General features: G+C 35.2%; 1 protein-coding gene across 24 annotated transcripts in view; it reads left to right on the top strand.

Moving 5' to 3' along the window:
• The window catches only part of PDLIM5 (PDZ and LIM domain 5), a 221,141-nt gene that overhangs the window by 18,710 nt on the left and 186,653 nt on the right, over positions 1-15,778 (top strand). The window lies entirely within an intron of this gene.

The raw sequence follows: 15,778 nt of genomic DNA, 5'->3' as shown, positions 1-15,778 counted from the left end.
AAAAAATTAAATAAAGTAACCTAATAATAATTAATTTTTAGCCTTAAAGAACACTTCAGGCAATTACGATCATATAGTAATGAATGGTCAAACATCTATGAATATTTTATTACCAAAGCTAATATACTAGCATTGTATTTTTTATTGACTGTTTTTTACAGTGATTTTTTTTTATAGGGTTCATATTTTCTCCCAACATAACATTTTAAGATTATAATTTTAGTGAACAGTGTTTAACATGCTGTTTAGTGTAGTTACTAAGTGCAAGCTCTTAGTGTGTACATGTGAATCCTAGCTCTGAAATTAACAGATATATATATTTGTTCAAATATATATATTTGTTTTTTTTTTTTTTTTTTTTTTTCAACGTTTATTTATTTTTGGGACAGAGAGAGACAGAGCATGAACGGGGGAGGGGCAGAGAGAGAGGGAGACACAGAATCAGAAACAGCCTCCAGGCTCCGAGCCATCAGCCCAGAGCCCGACGCGGGGCTCGAACTCACGGACCGCGAGATCGTGACCTGGCTGAAGTCGGACGCTTAACCGACTGCGCCACCCAGGCGCCCCTCAAATATATATATTTGAAATGAACATATATATATATATATATATATATATATATACACACACACACACACACATAAATAACTGTACCCAGGTTCTTCAACTGTCAAATGGATGTAAAATATTTACATCATAGCACTGTTGAATTAAAGTAATACATGTAATGTACCTGGCTCATAGTAAGAACTTTGTGAAAGTTCTCTAATAATAATAAAAGTTACCTTATCATGGGGTACCTGGCTGGCTCAATTGGTGGAGCATGTGACTCTTGTTCTTGGGATTGTAAATTTGAGCCCCACGTCAGGTGTAGAGATTACCTAAAAATAGTAAAATCTTTAAAGAGAGGGAGGCAAACCATAAAAGAGACTTTTTTTTTAAGTTTATTTATTTATTTTGAGAGAGACAGACAGAGACCTCGCAAGTTGGGGAGGGGCAGAAAGAGAGGGAGAGATAGAGAATCCCAAGCAGCCTCCCTGCTGTTAGCATGGAGCCTGATGTAGGGCTCAAACTCAGAACCATGAGAACTGTGAGAACTGTGACCTGAGCTGAAGCAAGAGTCAGGCGCTTAATGTACTGAGCCACCCAGGCTCCCGGAGACTCTTAACTATAGAGAAAAAACAGGGTTGCTGGAGGGGAGGTGGGTAGGGGGATGGGCTAAATGAGTGATGGGTATTAAGAAGGGCACTTGATGTGATGAGCATTGGGTGTTATACGTAAGTGGTGAATCACTAAATTTTGCTTGTGAAACGAATATTATGCTATATGTTAACTAACAAGAATTTAAATAAAAAACTAGAAACAAAGAATAAAAATAAATGAAATGGAAAAAACAAAACAACAGAAAACGAAATCTTAAAAAAGTTGCCTGATGGTAATAAATACTTACTGCTAATATCTAGTTGAAGCAGTTTTGACTCTATTTTTGAAATAATTCTAGATCAATCACTTCTTTGATAACATCATCTTCAAAATTCAGTTGTGCCTTTCTTTTGTAAAGAAGTTTTATATTTTGGGGTTTTTATATAGGATTTTTTAGAAGCACCATCCTACACAACACACACAAACACATCCCCTGTGGTTTGAATTATTTCTTGAAGTTATCTTATAGAACGTGGATAATAAATATTTGTTGAATGAGTGGGCCATTTCCTTCTTCCATCTGTCAGATCTCGCATAAACTCTCAAAGACTTTTAAAAAGTGAATGGATACTAGTAATACCTCCAATTAGATATTCTTTCTCCAGTGATTACTATTCACTAGAGATTTTCTTTTTCTTTTTTTTTTTTTAAATTCTTTTAAAGTGACATGATAAGCTATATTGCTGGTGAAGGCAGTTGCTATAGGGGAGAATTTCTTTTTTTTTTTTTTTTTTCTCCAGTGAAGGATAAGTATGATTATAAGAGAATATGCAAGTGAAATGTAGCCTACACAAGCTAAGAAATGTGTGTGCCATTTGTGCTGTCTCTTTTCAGGAGTTTTTGCAGTTCAGCAGCCTTTGTGTGTAGAGCTCTGTCCTCACTGTGCCATCTTAGTTTTCTGGTTGTAGAGAACTGGACATGGCATGGGTGCCTGATCTAAATGTAGCCGTCTGTAGACAAAGTTAGGAGATCTGTATGCTGTCATACTATTTTTTTTATTTACAAGCTCTATGCATTTTATGAAATGTAAGATCTAACCACTCTGAACTTCAGCTGTACAAATGAATATAAATCCTTGTTGCTCATTCATTAGTTTATTTACTTATTCCGTAAATATTTATCGAACATCACTTACATGCCAGGCACTGTCCTAGGCACTGAGAATACAGCCGTGTGAATAGAATAAAGTCTGTGCTCTCTCAGACCTGTATTTTAGGGGAGTGAAAAAGAGACAATAGGCAAATAAAAAATAGTTGGTGTTAAATAGTTTGGGGGCAAAACACAGGAGTGTAGGGAAAGGGAGTGGCGGTTGATTGGGAATTATTAATTTATAGGAAGTGAACAAATAAGGCTTCTTGAGCAGATACTTGGATGAAGTTGGGGAAGAGCATTTTGGGCAAAGAGTAAAGACCCCGAGAGGAGTGTTTACTTAGTATGTTTGAGGAACTTACAGGTAAGCCTTCAGTGGCTGGCGCGGACTGAAAGGATGGTGGTAGAAGATGATTTTAGAGAATTGAGGGTAGTTATTTCCTTCCCAACATAGATTGTATTAAAATCTACAGCAGTTTAGTTGATAGGAAAGAAGCATTTTGCCTTTAGATTAAAATAAGACCATGTCAGTATAGCGAGAGTTTTTGTTTTTTTTGTAGCATAGTACACACTACTCTGGTACACAGTAAATGTTTTCTCTGAAGTCTGAAGCGTCTGCCGATTGCAGTGTTATTTTATTCAGGACTGATGTTAAGTTTCAATAGTATTTGAGGTTTAAAAGGTTGTAAACATTGGTATTTGTATATGCTTAGTATTTTTGTTTATATGTAGCAGGTAACTGATTATAACTGAGTTATAACTGATTGTAACTGAGTTATAACTGATTATAAATGAGAAGTGGGGTCAGATTACATACATGTATATAGTTCAGTGATAATAACTTTTATGGAGTGATGACTATTGCCGTCACCCTTACAATTAATATTCACTTTGAAAGGTAAGGTGAAACAAAAAAAGTTATTTTTGTCTTTACTCCAAGATTTTGTCTTTATTCTTGTTTTTTCGGCTTCGTAATGGAGATAGAGGAATTTTAGTATGTTTGGGTAATCATTAAAGTAACATGCAGATTATTAGATGCATATGAATATGGAACATGATTTAGTGTGTTTTGGGAATTTTCAAAAAAATATTTGAAAATGCCTTTTTAAGTTTTATTTTCAGAAACATTTCCTGGTCTTGTTACAGTAGATGATCATGAGGGGCGCCTGGCAGGTGTGTGACTCTTGATCTCAGGGTTGTGAGTTCAAGGTCCACATTGGGTATGGAGCCTACTTAAAAAGAAACAAACAGAAAAAAGAGTGGATGATCATGAAAATGTTTCATTTATACCTGGCAGGAGTAACCTTTTAAAGTCCTCTAACTGGGGCACCTGGGTGGCTCAGTCGGTTGAGCGTCTGACTTCAGCTCAGGTCATGATCTCACGGTCCGTGAGTTCGAGCCCCGCGTCGGGCTCTGGGCTGATGGCTCAGAGCCTGGAGCCTGCTTCCGATTCTGTGTCTCCCTCTCTCTCTGCCCCTCCCCCGTTCATGCTCTGTCTCTCTCTGTCTCAAAAATAAATAAACGTTAAAAAAAAGAAAAAAAAAAAAAAGCTTAGAGTCCTCTAACTTATCAGTTGAACTGGTAACCATAGACCAATTGTCTTGGCTTTTGTTCTAGTCATTAGATTGGGATTTTAAATAAAAATAGCTTATTGAATAGTTTCTTCAGGAAGGGCAGTTTTCCCAAAGAGTTTTCAGTTTATCACCATCATTAAACCTTCATTGTTTTTAAGATTTAAGTTTTATCATCGCTAAAACCCCACCGTTTTTATTTGTCTGAAGAAGGGGCAAGAAACATTAGAAACAAATTTTCTCATCAGAGGAGACTTCTTTTTTTTTTAAATGTGTATTTTTGAGAGCAAGAGAGACAGAGTGTGTGAGTGAGAGAGGGGCAGAGAGAGAGGGAGACACAAAATCTGAAGCAGGCTCCATGCTTTGAGCTGTCAGCACAGGGCCTGATGTGGGGCTCGAATTCACGAACTGTGAGATCATGACCTGAGCCACCCAGGCGCCCCAAAGGATACTGTTATGTAAAGGAAAGATTTATTCTAATGGAGAACTACTTTATTAATTCAATCTAATTAATGGTAAAGCTCCAAATATAACACAGATGAGTTACTCCTCTAGGTTGATAACAATTTTAAACTTATTTTTCAAAGATTTTGTGAAGTAAGTATTTTCTTCAACAAAATTTGGAAGTTGATTTATTAGGCTGTTTAAATAAGGTCTTGTGCTTGTTTCATTTTTGATGATGTAGGTTTTTGTAGATGGCAGTATACTTGAATTTCATGGTCAATTTTGGTTTCTACCGGAAATGATGATTATTATTTGCTTTGGGTTTGATTTTTTTTTTTAATCTTATAAAGTCATGGTCTTTAAAAAGGAAGATTTTTAAAAAAATAAAAACCAGTGGTGACCAGGGTTGGGAAGAAAGGGAAATGGGGAATTGTTTAACAGGTTATAACATTTCAGTTTTGCAATTTGAAAGAATTCTGGAGCTCTGTTGCACAATAATGTGAATGTATTTACCACTATGGAACTATTCACTTAAAAATGGTTAAGATGGTTTACGAAAAAAGAAAAAATAACAGTATATTGAACTGCTGGACTTTTTAAAAAATTCGTCTCATGAATAGCACATACAGGACAGTAGAAGTTGTTGTGACTTTTATTTGATCAACAGAAAATGATTGTTTATAAGACCTTATTTCTTATAAATATTACAGATACACATTTTTTAAAAAGATTTTTTTTCCTTGAAGTTCTCAGAGAAAAATAATTTTTTAAAAAATTTATTGTCGAGTTAGCTATCATACAGTGTATGCAGTGTGCTCTTGGTTTTGGGGACCAGAGAAATTTTAATAGCATTTGGACAGGAATGAATGGACAGCAGATTATTACAGACTTTTACTTGACATTATGAAAACTAAAATTTAACTTTAGGGATTGAGGTGGTTATGGTAATGTGATTTCTTAACTAAACTGGAAGATTTACCAGGGAATAGCTTCTGTATTTAAAGATAGTGGAAAGTTTGTCAGAATTGGCAAACTACCTCCTAGTTCAGTAATTCTAAGGCATTATAATCTGCCTTCTCTTTAAACACACATATATCCCACAAAAACTTGATATATATTGCTCCTAGGTCTTTTAAGCTGTTAGGTATTTCATAAAGTTGTATTTAATATATAAACTAAAATCAAAATGTCATAACTATGCCTACATATTTCTTGGTATGAAGTATGGATGCACTTGCCAATGTCATATGAAATGGTTAACACTCTGAAGCCTGATTTTTCACATATTGGTGGTCAAAGTGCCTACATAGCATACATCTACATGAGGAAGCCAGTGCTGTGTTTTACTTCTGACCATCTGGAATTAGCTACCTTGTTTCCTTACAGTTTTCTAACACATTATTTCTGATTGGATGTTATTTGCAATCCCAATATTTAAATGTTTTACCTTGGATGGGTAAGAACGTCACTGTTGTAGATAGCCCAAACCTCTGTTCCCACTTTTTCTTACTACAAATAAAGTCAATTTTGGCCTGTGGTCTAGCCTGGAGATGCGCTCTGTAACCTTACTGAACATTTTCTTGATTTCTTTGTTTAAGCATCTTAAAGCATTAAAAGTGGCCTGTGTTATTTGAGACACACTTCCTTTTTTGTAATTGGCCTTTTTGACTTTTTCATGTTTATAGGTTTTGTTTTGTTTTTTTAAGTTGAAATTTGAGGGAAGAGAGTGAAACTATGACTTTTAGTTTTTCATTTTAAAGTGGTTTGTATAAGTGACCTAGAGGGGCGCTTGGCTCAGTAGTTTAAGAATCTGACTTCGGCTCAGGTCATGATTTCACAGTTTATGGGTTCGAGCCCTGTGTTGGGCTCTGTATGGACAGCTCAGAGCCTGGAGCCTACTTTGATTTCTGTCTCCCTCTCTCTCTCTGCCCTTCTCCCGCTCACACTCTGTCTCTCAAAAAATCAACATTAAAAAAAGGTGACCTGGAATAGATAAAATGTAGTGAAACAAAAAATTTAAGAAAATTTGGCTTATGGTTACATATGTTTGCAAAATTTTACTTTAGTATAGGTTTTTATGAACCTCCTTAAAATCAATGAAAAGTTACTAATCAAATGAATCTATCTTGTTATGGCTTCATTTTTGTGGTTAAGTATACAGCATTTCACTTTTGATAGTAGGTTAGGCAAAAAAGAAATTAAAGAAGGTTACTGTACCCAGTAGAATATGGTTTCATGTAGTATTACACCTATACCAGGTCTTAGTGAACTCAGTCTGGCTGGAAGTGTTAGGCTATGAGCAGAAACTTGAGGCAAGTGGTTGAAATTTTTAATATCAGTGATTTCTAGAAACAGTGGTTTCTTTGATTTTGCAAAACACACACAAACCACTATTCCAGTATACTTTTTTTTTTACATTTTTCTTAGTCCATTTCTTTCCCATTATTGGTTAGTCGGAATGACCCTTTAAGGAAGTTTGATGGGAGATGGTGGAGGATCTTTGTATATTGGGTTGTTTTCAAGGCAATTCATAATGAGATGCTAAACCATTCTTAAATTATTCCACCTTATATTAAGATATGGATAACTTATAGGTAAATTATTCTATCCTATCGTGATGTTTTTCTCATGTAACCTTTTTATCTGTTCTCATTCACATTGTCATCATTTTATGATATTTGTCTTTGCTTTGATTCAGAGTTTTTAACCTTGGCAGAAACATTCTGGCAAAACTTGTAAGAAGCTAATTTTTAAGCTTCTGAATAAAACTTTCCATTGCCTTTCAGCAGCTTTTGAATTTTTCTTGTTTCTGGAGAAAATGCTAGTAGGAGGAGGGAGAAGAAGGGAAAAAGTTAGGAGTTTCCCAGGAAGCTAGACCTTAAACCTCATTTAATAGTGGATTACTAAATCAGCAGCCATGGTTTTTATTAAGTTCTTTAAAAACTTTTTATTTACCGATATATTTATGTATTTATTTACTTATACATACTTTTTAAGGTACTACTTTTTTTCTTTTTTTACTTACCATGATGACTTTTTAGATAAATGTGGTCCCTAGAGAATATACATTAGTGTTAAGTGATTCCACATCATGGGTAATTCACGTATCTTAATTTTTTGTGTTTTGTTCCCCTCTTCCGCCCCCCCCCCCCCCCAGGTTCAATAAACATTGCTTTGAATTACTAACTTCTGTGAAATCTCTCATTAACTCCTTGCTTTGAGGAACTAAATGAATCAGGGCCCAGGTAGGAAAATGAAAACACATTAGGTGTTTTAAATAGGAAATATTAATACAAGGAATTCGTAAACACATTTTACTTGAGAAAAGAAACTCAGCAGGGTATGGCAAGGTAGTCTACAAATGAGCAACAGTAGGAAACCGTTGCCATCTTTAGGACCAAGAGAGACAATGGGAAGATGTGATGTTACCAGAGGTGGGGCATGGGGGCTGTGTGTCTAAAACTACAGAGAGGGTCCAGAGTGGGACCATGAAGCCAGGGGCTGACTAACTAGAGGTAGAACCACAGAAAAGATGTAGAAAGGGGAGAAATATCAGGGCTTCTCTCCTATCCCCCAGGGCTCAGCCATTGCCTCTCTTATTGGTGGGACCTGTCCAAAAGCCAGAGCAAGGGAGCCTGGGGAATGTAGTTCCTTGACTTCGAGAGAGAGAAGCAAAGAAGGGCAGGGTATTGATCTGAGAGCAAAGAGACAAATGTGACCAGTATAGATAATATAAAAATAATGGTTTTTTTCCCCTTGGAAACTGGTAATATTCATGCTTTCATATTCTAAGACACTCCTCCCATGGCTCAGGAAACTTGTAGAAGATGGAAATAATTACGATGTATATGGTTTCAGTTTTCAGGAACCCTTTATTATTAGTACTATTTAACTGTTACTACATTTGCTGCATATATTTCTGCCAGTTCATTTTTATTGTTTATATATTTTTGACAAGAGTTTATCATTTTCATTTAGTATTTTTTCGTTCATTTATTTATTTATTTATTTATTTTTTTCAACGTTTATTTTCGGGACAGAGAGAGACAGAGCATGAACGGGGGAGGGTCAGAGAGAGAGGGAAGCACAGAATCGGAAACAGGCTCCAGGCTCTGAGCCATCAGCCCAGAGCCTGACGCGGGGCTCGAACTCATGGACCGCGAGATCGTGACCTGGCTGAAGTCGGACGCTTAACCGACTGCGCCACCCAGGCGCCCCTCATTTATTTATTTTTAATGTCTTCAAAGATTAGAAAGTCAGTTCCCCTGAGATATTTAATAAATATTCTGTCCTGTCATTTGCTTTTTCTAGGTTGTCAACATTTTTAAACTCTGTAATCCACCTAGAATTATTTTTGGTATGGGGTGATGCATTATTTTAATGCCAATTAAGATAGTTTACTTCTTTTTAAATAAAGATTATCTATGCTTTGAGAATCTTGATCTTTTCTTTTTAAATTGCCCTATGTCGGATTTCTTTAAATTTGGTAGATATTGACCTATAGTTATATTACAAATTTTATTTGAAGTGCCATCCTTGCTAATTCCTTAATTTATTGGCTAAAATGTGCTTCTGTTTGTTTCTTTAAGTTTATTTATTTATTTTGAGAGAGACAGAGATAGTGCAGTTGGGGGAGGGGCAGAGAGATAGGGAGAGAGAGAGAATCCCAAGCAGGCTCTGCACTGCCAGTGCTGAGCCCAGTTTGAGGTTCAAACCCACGAAGCTGCGAGATCATGACCCAAGCCAAAACTGAGTCGGATGCTTACCTGACTGAGCCACCCAGGCGCCCCTGTACTTCTGTTTTTAAAAACGTGTGAAGTGGTTACCCGAAGACATTTCACCTCCATTTATTTGCTTATTTATTTATTTTCGACTTTATGTTTAAATAATCTCTGTATCCAGTGTGGGGTTCGAACTTTGAACCCTGAGATTAAAGTTCATTTGCTCTACTGACAGAGCCAGCAGGTGCCCCTTACCTACTTTTTTTTTTTTTTTTAATTAAAAAGTCTCAGATGTCATATTGTGATTTAAGTTAATTTTAAGACCGTTTGATACTAACAAACAAATAGCTATAAGTTCAATATTGATGCATAGCATCTCTGTTAATTACTTTTTATGTGCGGGTTCACAACTGTTGTGATTTTTATCTTTTAGTTTAATTGTTGGAGAATAGAGTGCCTGTGTTGAGTAATCAGTGTCTAATGTGTTTTCAACGTGGCCTTTTAAGATCAATTGCTGTAATTATATTAATCTGCTAATTGTGGTGTGGAACATTGTCTAAATTTAGTAGGGAAGTAAAAGTCAGAATGTCAGAAGAAAGGAAAGGGTTGTTTACTTAATAATTAACTCCTTAGCTTTTCTCATGATGCTTATTGACTTGAAAGTGTTGAAACTCTGAAAATAAGTAGAGAGGGCATCACTTTTTATTTTATTTGCTTATGAAATGTATATTATTAAGACGTTTGTAGAGTAACAATAGTTAAGTTAGCATTTTTTAAAAAAAGTGGATTGTAAGGGAAGGTGGGAGAGATGAATTTAAAGTGCATTATTTATCAGAAAAGATTCTGAAAAACTAGCCCTTCATTTTTAGTTCAAGTATGAGATTTGTTTTCACTTCCTCTCTAGTCACAATTTTAAATTTTGGTGTAACTGGTAATAACTTAAAGCATTAATACAAATTTAAACTTTTTGACGTAGAAATTTCAACATTATAGAAGTAGAATAATATAATGAGCCCAGTGTATCCATCACTGAGGTTCAACTCAGTATGTAAATTAATTTCATTTTATCTATATTTTCATTGACTTCTACCCTCACTTCTGGCATTCTTTTGAAGCAAATTCTAGCTATCATATTATTTCATCCAAATATTCCAGTATGTGGCTCAAAGAGTAAGCATTCTTGTTGTTGTTGTTTTTTAAGAGTTTTACTTTATTTTTTTAGAGTAATAGCTGCACCCAACATGGGGCTTGAATCCATGACCCCAAGATCAAGAGTTGCATGCTTAGCTGACTGAGCCAGCCAGGCACCCCAGTAAAAATTCTTTTTAAAAACATAATTGTAGTGCCTTTATCACCCCTGAAAAGTTGACAACAGTTTTCCAATATCAGCTCTTCAAAGTTCTCATTTTCCTGATTGTCATCCATAAGCATATACAGTAAAACCTTGGATTGCAAGTAACTTGGTCTGCAATTGTTCTATAAGATGAGCAAACATTTCTAATAAATTTTAACTGATAAACTAGCGATGTCTTGCAATACAAGTAGTACAAGGCACTGAGTGTCACATGATCACAACTGAGCCAATGGTTCTTGAAATTCGCTTTGACATACAAGTGCTTTGGATTACAAGCATGTTTCTGGAATGAATTATGCTCACAAACCAAGGTTTTACTATATTTGTGTTATAAGAATAATTATTTTTTTAACAATCTGTTTGAGTCAAGATCTGGATAAGGTCCATTTTTTAGGATTAGGATTCGTTTATAAATTTCTTTAATCCATTTTAATCTGTAACTTCTTTGATAGTTTGTTTTTTCTTACAATTTTTTGCTAAAGTAAGTGGGCCATTTGTATTATATAAAACGTTTTTTTGAGGGATAACTTTATTATTGTAGAAATATAGTGCTGGGTCAGTATGAGTGCTTTTCAGATTTTTTTTTTGTTTACTGTGTTCATGATTTTTGTCATATTCTCAATTTATTATTTGCTTACTATTTTCATGACTCTTGCCCTGTTTTAACAAAATTCATTCTTCTCATTCTAGTCATTCACATTTATGGGATAATAGTTTTGATGTCTTATTATATTTTAAAATACCTGTTAAGATGAATATATATTAGGATAAAACTCTTCATCCGTGTATCATCTAAAATCATCTTGAGCGGGCACCTGGGTGGTTCAGTCAGTTAAGCATCTGACTTCAGCTTGGGTCATGGATCTACCAGTTTGTGAGTTTGAGCCCCTCCCCTGGTCGGGCTCTGTGCTGACAACTCAGAGCCTGGAGCCTGCTTCAGATTCTGTGTCTCCCTTTCTCTCTGCCCCTCCCCTGTTTGCGCTCTTTTTCTCTGTCTCTCTCAAAAATAAATAAACATTAAAAACAAATTAAATTCATCTTGAGTACCACACATTAGGAAACACTGCTTTAATATTAATTCCTCTTTGCCTTATTCTCTCTACTCACCTCCTGTGTTGAAATCTAATCAGTGACCCCATGAGGGACCAATTTGAAACCTTAGATATATTATCTGCATGTCTCCCAAAACAAGGTACATTCTGTGCGAAGTACAGTTTTACTAGCACACTGCTAGTGAGGTGTGTTACCAATCTGAGATTATGGTCTAGCCATCTCAGCATTTCTATCTTTCAGGCTCAAATTCCATTACGTGTGACCTGTAATTTTACAGAGGAAGGAAAAACATTAAGAAGCTGCTTCTGGATTGTCCTGAAATCCTTCGTTTTTTGTTGATAAATGGAGTTAAGTGATGACTGAAAACATATTTCTTTTTGTTGAATAAGATTTAACTTTTAGGGAAAGTTAAATTTTAAGAGTATAAATTAAGAAGAAAGCACAGTGATAGGGTGGCCAGCTAAGAGATTGGCCTTTGTAGAGTTATTGCAGTGCAGTCTAAGGATGGTTGCTAGGTTGTATTTCTGTTTCCCTGAGTCAGGTGCCTCTATTCCCTATTGATTTACTTCTTCTCCTTGTCAGGAAACTGAACAAAATGCTTGGACTTTCTACCATTTGTGACTATTAAAAAGTAGGTGAAATTTACGTATGTGGGTGGCTGAGGCAAAAGAAGGAAAGAACCTGGGGCAGTGATGTTGTTGTGGAACTGCCTTGGACTGCCCACCTTCGCCCTTCTCTTTACATGAAGAAAATAATTTATTTTTTATTAAAATACCCTAGAAGGATTTTCTGGTATGTGCAGCTGATTATAATCCTAACTTCACTGCATAAGAAACATTTTATCTCACACCAGAGCCTTTGTTACTAAAGCTGTTAGTATCTCCCAGATGGACATTTTGTCCTTGAACTCAAGTCATTGTAGAACTTGACCAGCTGGGATGGAGAGGTCATGAGAAAACAGCGTATTTTCAGTATAATTTGAATATAATACATCATCAAGAATCATTTGGTTCCCTTCCTGAACAGTAAGTTGAAGAAAACTTTGGATCCAGATAAATTCTTGCAGTTTGGTTTCTGCATGTTTTTCGCAGCTTTCTTAACCTCTTGCAGCCTGGCCATTCGTTTCTTAAGATGCAGCCACTAAGAAATATGGCACATGGCACATATCCAGAAAGTCACTGTTTCTGCTTGCTGATTTTAGCCTGCCTGTGCTCCCTTAAAATATTCATTAGGAATGGAGACTCCTTTATGTTTATTAGACCCATGCTGCAAATGTTCAGGAATTGCTTTATTGACTATGCCTAACATGGGAGTCATTCCTACCATGGGGTGGGAGTATTCAGGCTTTCCTTTGGTTACTTCGCAAATGGACTGTGTGTGCTTTGCTAAGAAACTTCATGTGGTGTAGGGGAGTCTCTGGAACAGTATTTATTGGCCTACATGTGTCAGAATTAACTGGAGCTCTTAATAAAAATACACATTCCTGTGCCTCACTCAAGACTTACTGAGTTAGAATCCCTGCAGTAGAAACTGGGAATCTGAGTTTTTAACAAGCAACATAAGTGATTCAAGGACACAAATACTTGAAATACAATTTTTGAGCCTTCCTAGGCTTCCTGGCCTTCCAGCCTTCTACACAAGTCCATCCAGTTGCTGAATTAACCTGTTACTTTTGGTGAGTGCATCCTTCATAACAGGCATTTGTTGTTGATGCGGGTACATTGTAGCTTACTGAATGGTGGTTCTGTGTGTGAAATCAACTTTTGATGTTTGATTGATGTTTGATTGTTTGGTTCAAGTACAGTACTTTGTCTTGGAGTAATTGACATTATTCTTGAAACTTTTTTTTTTTTTTTTTTACCTGCAAATAGGGAGCTGTTTTTCCTTTAATGGTGCTTATATGACTTGCGAGATTTATATTCATTCAGGTTTTTCAGAAATTCATATTACCTTCATTTTATTGGGGAAAACTTTTTTTCCTTTCATAGATGTTGATTTTTTAGGCATCCTTTCCCAAAGTCCTTTAGAAATAGAAATAATCCCTCCTCCCCCCCCCCCCCCCCCCCCCCCCCCCAGAGGAAGAGATGTTATTTTGTCCTTTAAGGACTGGAAATACAATTTTTAAAATAGAAAAAAATCAGTGCTATCCTTAAAATAATTTGCTTTTACCTTTGAATAGTTTTTAAAAATGTGGTGTCACTTCTAAGTCCTGTCTTTGCCATTAACTGCCTACTATCAGCAGCCTTAAAAGAAACATCTCGTTATTTATTTGGTACAAAAATTTCACTTCTAAGTGAAATACACAGGCAAACCTTTTTATAACCCTGAATCCATACATCTTTAAAATAGAACACTTACATATTTTAAGTGTTCTTACTTTTTGAGTCAGTTTTTCAGCAATGTCAATTTCAGTTTAGTTAGGAGATGTCTTTGAGGCCTTCTAGTTGGGCATGTGTTTTGCATTTCCCTCACCACTTCCTTTATTGGGCTGTTTTAGGTGTCATAAAATGCTTTGCCCTTTACTAAAGCAAATGCCATAAAGCATTTGCCTTAAGGGCATTATCTCTCCATGAGTTAAGGTGGAGTAAGAGTACTAAGGAAGTGAAGTAAACAGTGAGTACAGCTCATCTCCTTTTATGGAAGAGTAATTTTGCAGGAAGAATTACTTTGTATACCACCCATTGAGAGAGCATTACAGAAGACGTCCCTTTTGGAATGTTGTAAAGGTGTGTTTTCTTCTGTTGATGAAATACAAGTAGCCCTAAAAAATTTGGCAGTCCTTCAGGCTCAGTATGTGGGCTGTTTTTAGTCATGAGGGAATAGAATGGATTGAGACAAGTAGATATCCTAGTAACAGTGAACCAGGCACAAGTCAGTCTGGGACACTCTGTCCCTGGTTCTAGAACTTTACAGTCTGATTGGGAATATTTAATCATCCTAAATTATACAACATGCACTTCCTATGAATGCATATGCATATATGTTTTACATATTTCACATAGACACTTGTATATGAATGATAAATATCATGTAAATGAGGAACTCAGTCTAGAGTTTGACTATCAGTTAAAATTTATTACTTTTATGATTTTGGTTATAATATGATCCTTATTAATGAGATGTAGAATATCAAGAATATTGTCTAGCATCTGATAACACCTTTTAAACCAAATACATATTTTATCTAAAAATTAAAGTTTAATACCTATAAAATATTCAAATAATATAGAAGTGTATACAATTTAAAGTAAAATTTCCTCAGCCTTGTCTACCCTCCTTCTGAGGTATAATCTTTCCAGCATTTTACTCATCATTTCTGTGCCCTGATACATACCAGTGTCCCCCACAAATACATGTTGGTCTCAACTTTCCTTTTCTTCTTTAGATAAATATGTCATGGTTATCTTTTGAGGTCAGTATATATAGGCATTTATCATCAATGTATGTAATTTATGACTTGGTAAGTTATTGACTTTGTAATTATTCTTTACATCCAGAGGGTTTAAAAGAAAAATGAATGCTTATTTATTTTTTTGACCAATGTTTATGTGGCTGTTAATAACAGAAAAAATCAGATGTAAAGTGTGGGTAATCTTATTAATGACTGTTATGATGACTTACTTGCAAATTTATTTAAAACTAATAAACAATTTGAAAATTACCTAAACATCTGTTAACAGTGACTAAAATATTATACTCTTTATGAATATGTTTCTACATACTTGATTCTGTGTAAAATAATATTCGAATGATTTTAGATTGTATTTTAAATCTTTGAAACCTTGACATCTGCAAAAATACTTTCCACTCAGTTTTTCTCAAAATTAAAAATATTTAATACAATGTTATGTCAATTAACCTCAATAAAAATGTTTATTTGAAGATTTATAGGTAAAATGGCTACAATTATAATCCCATTTACTACATTTATTTATTCATAGTACTTGTAATTCTTGATCACATCCTGCCATACAACTGTGGATGAAGAACTGGTGAGATAACTCAAAGGAGTAGAAGGCCAAATTTATTTATTTGGGGTAATGCATGTATTATCTTCCTAAAATTTCTCTTTAGTTTGATATTTATATTTTATGCAGGATGATATTAAAATAATCCGATGATTCTAATAATTGTGCAAATAATTGTGCCAGGAGAGAAGCTAATTTAGGATTTAAAAAATGTGGCTAGTCAGCTAATCAGGATTCAAGAAAGTAAATGATTCTTTAGACTACTGTTTTAATAAATAGCAATGTTGCAGTGTTAAGTAATTCAATAAATTAATTTGGGGTCTACCCAGAAGAAGGTAGGAGTAGATTCTTAATATGCCTTTCAGTTCCATGACT

This window comes from Leopardus geoffroyi, chromosome B1 (genome assembly GCF_018350155.1).
Source record: "Leopardus geoffroyi isolate Oge1 chromosome B1, O.geoffroyi_Oge1_pat1.0, whole genome shotgun sequence".
In the NCBI taxonomy this organism is placed as follows: Eukaryota; Metazoa; Chordata; class Mammalia; order Carnivora; family Felidae; genus Leopardus; species Leopardus geoffroyi.
This window is presented reverse-complemented; position numbering and strand designations above follow the sequence as displayed.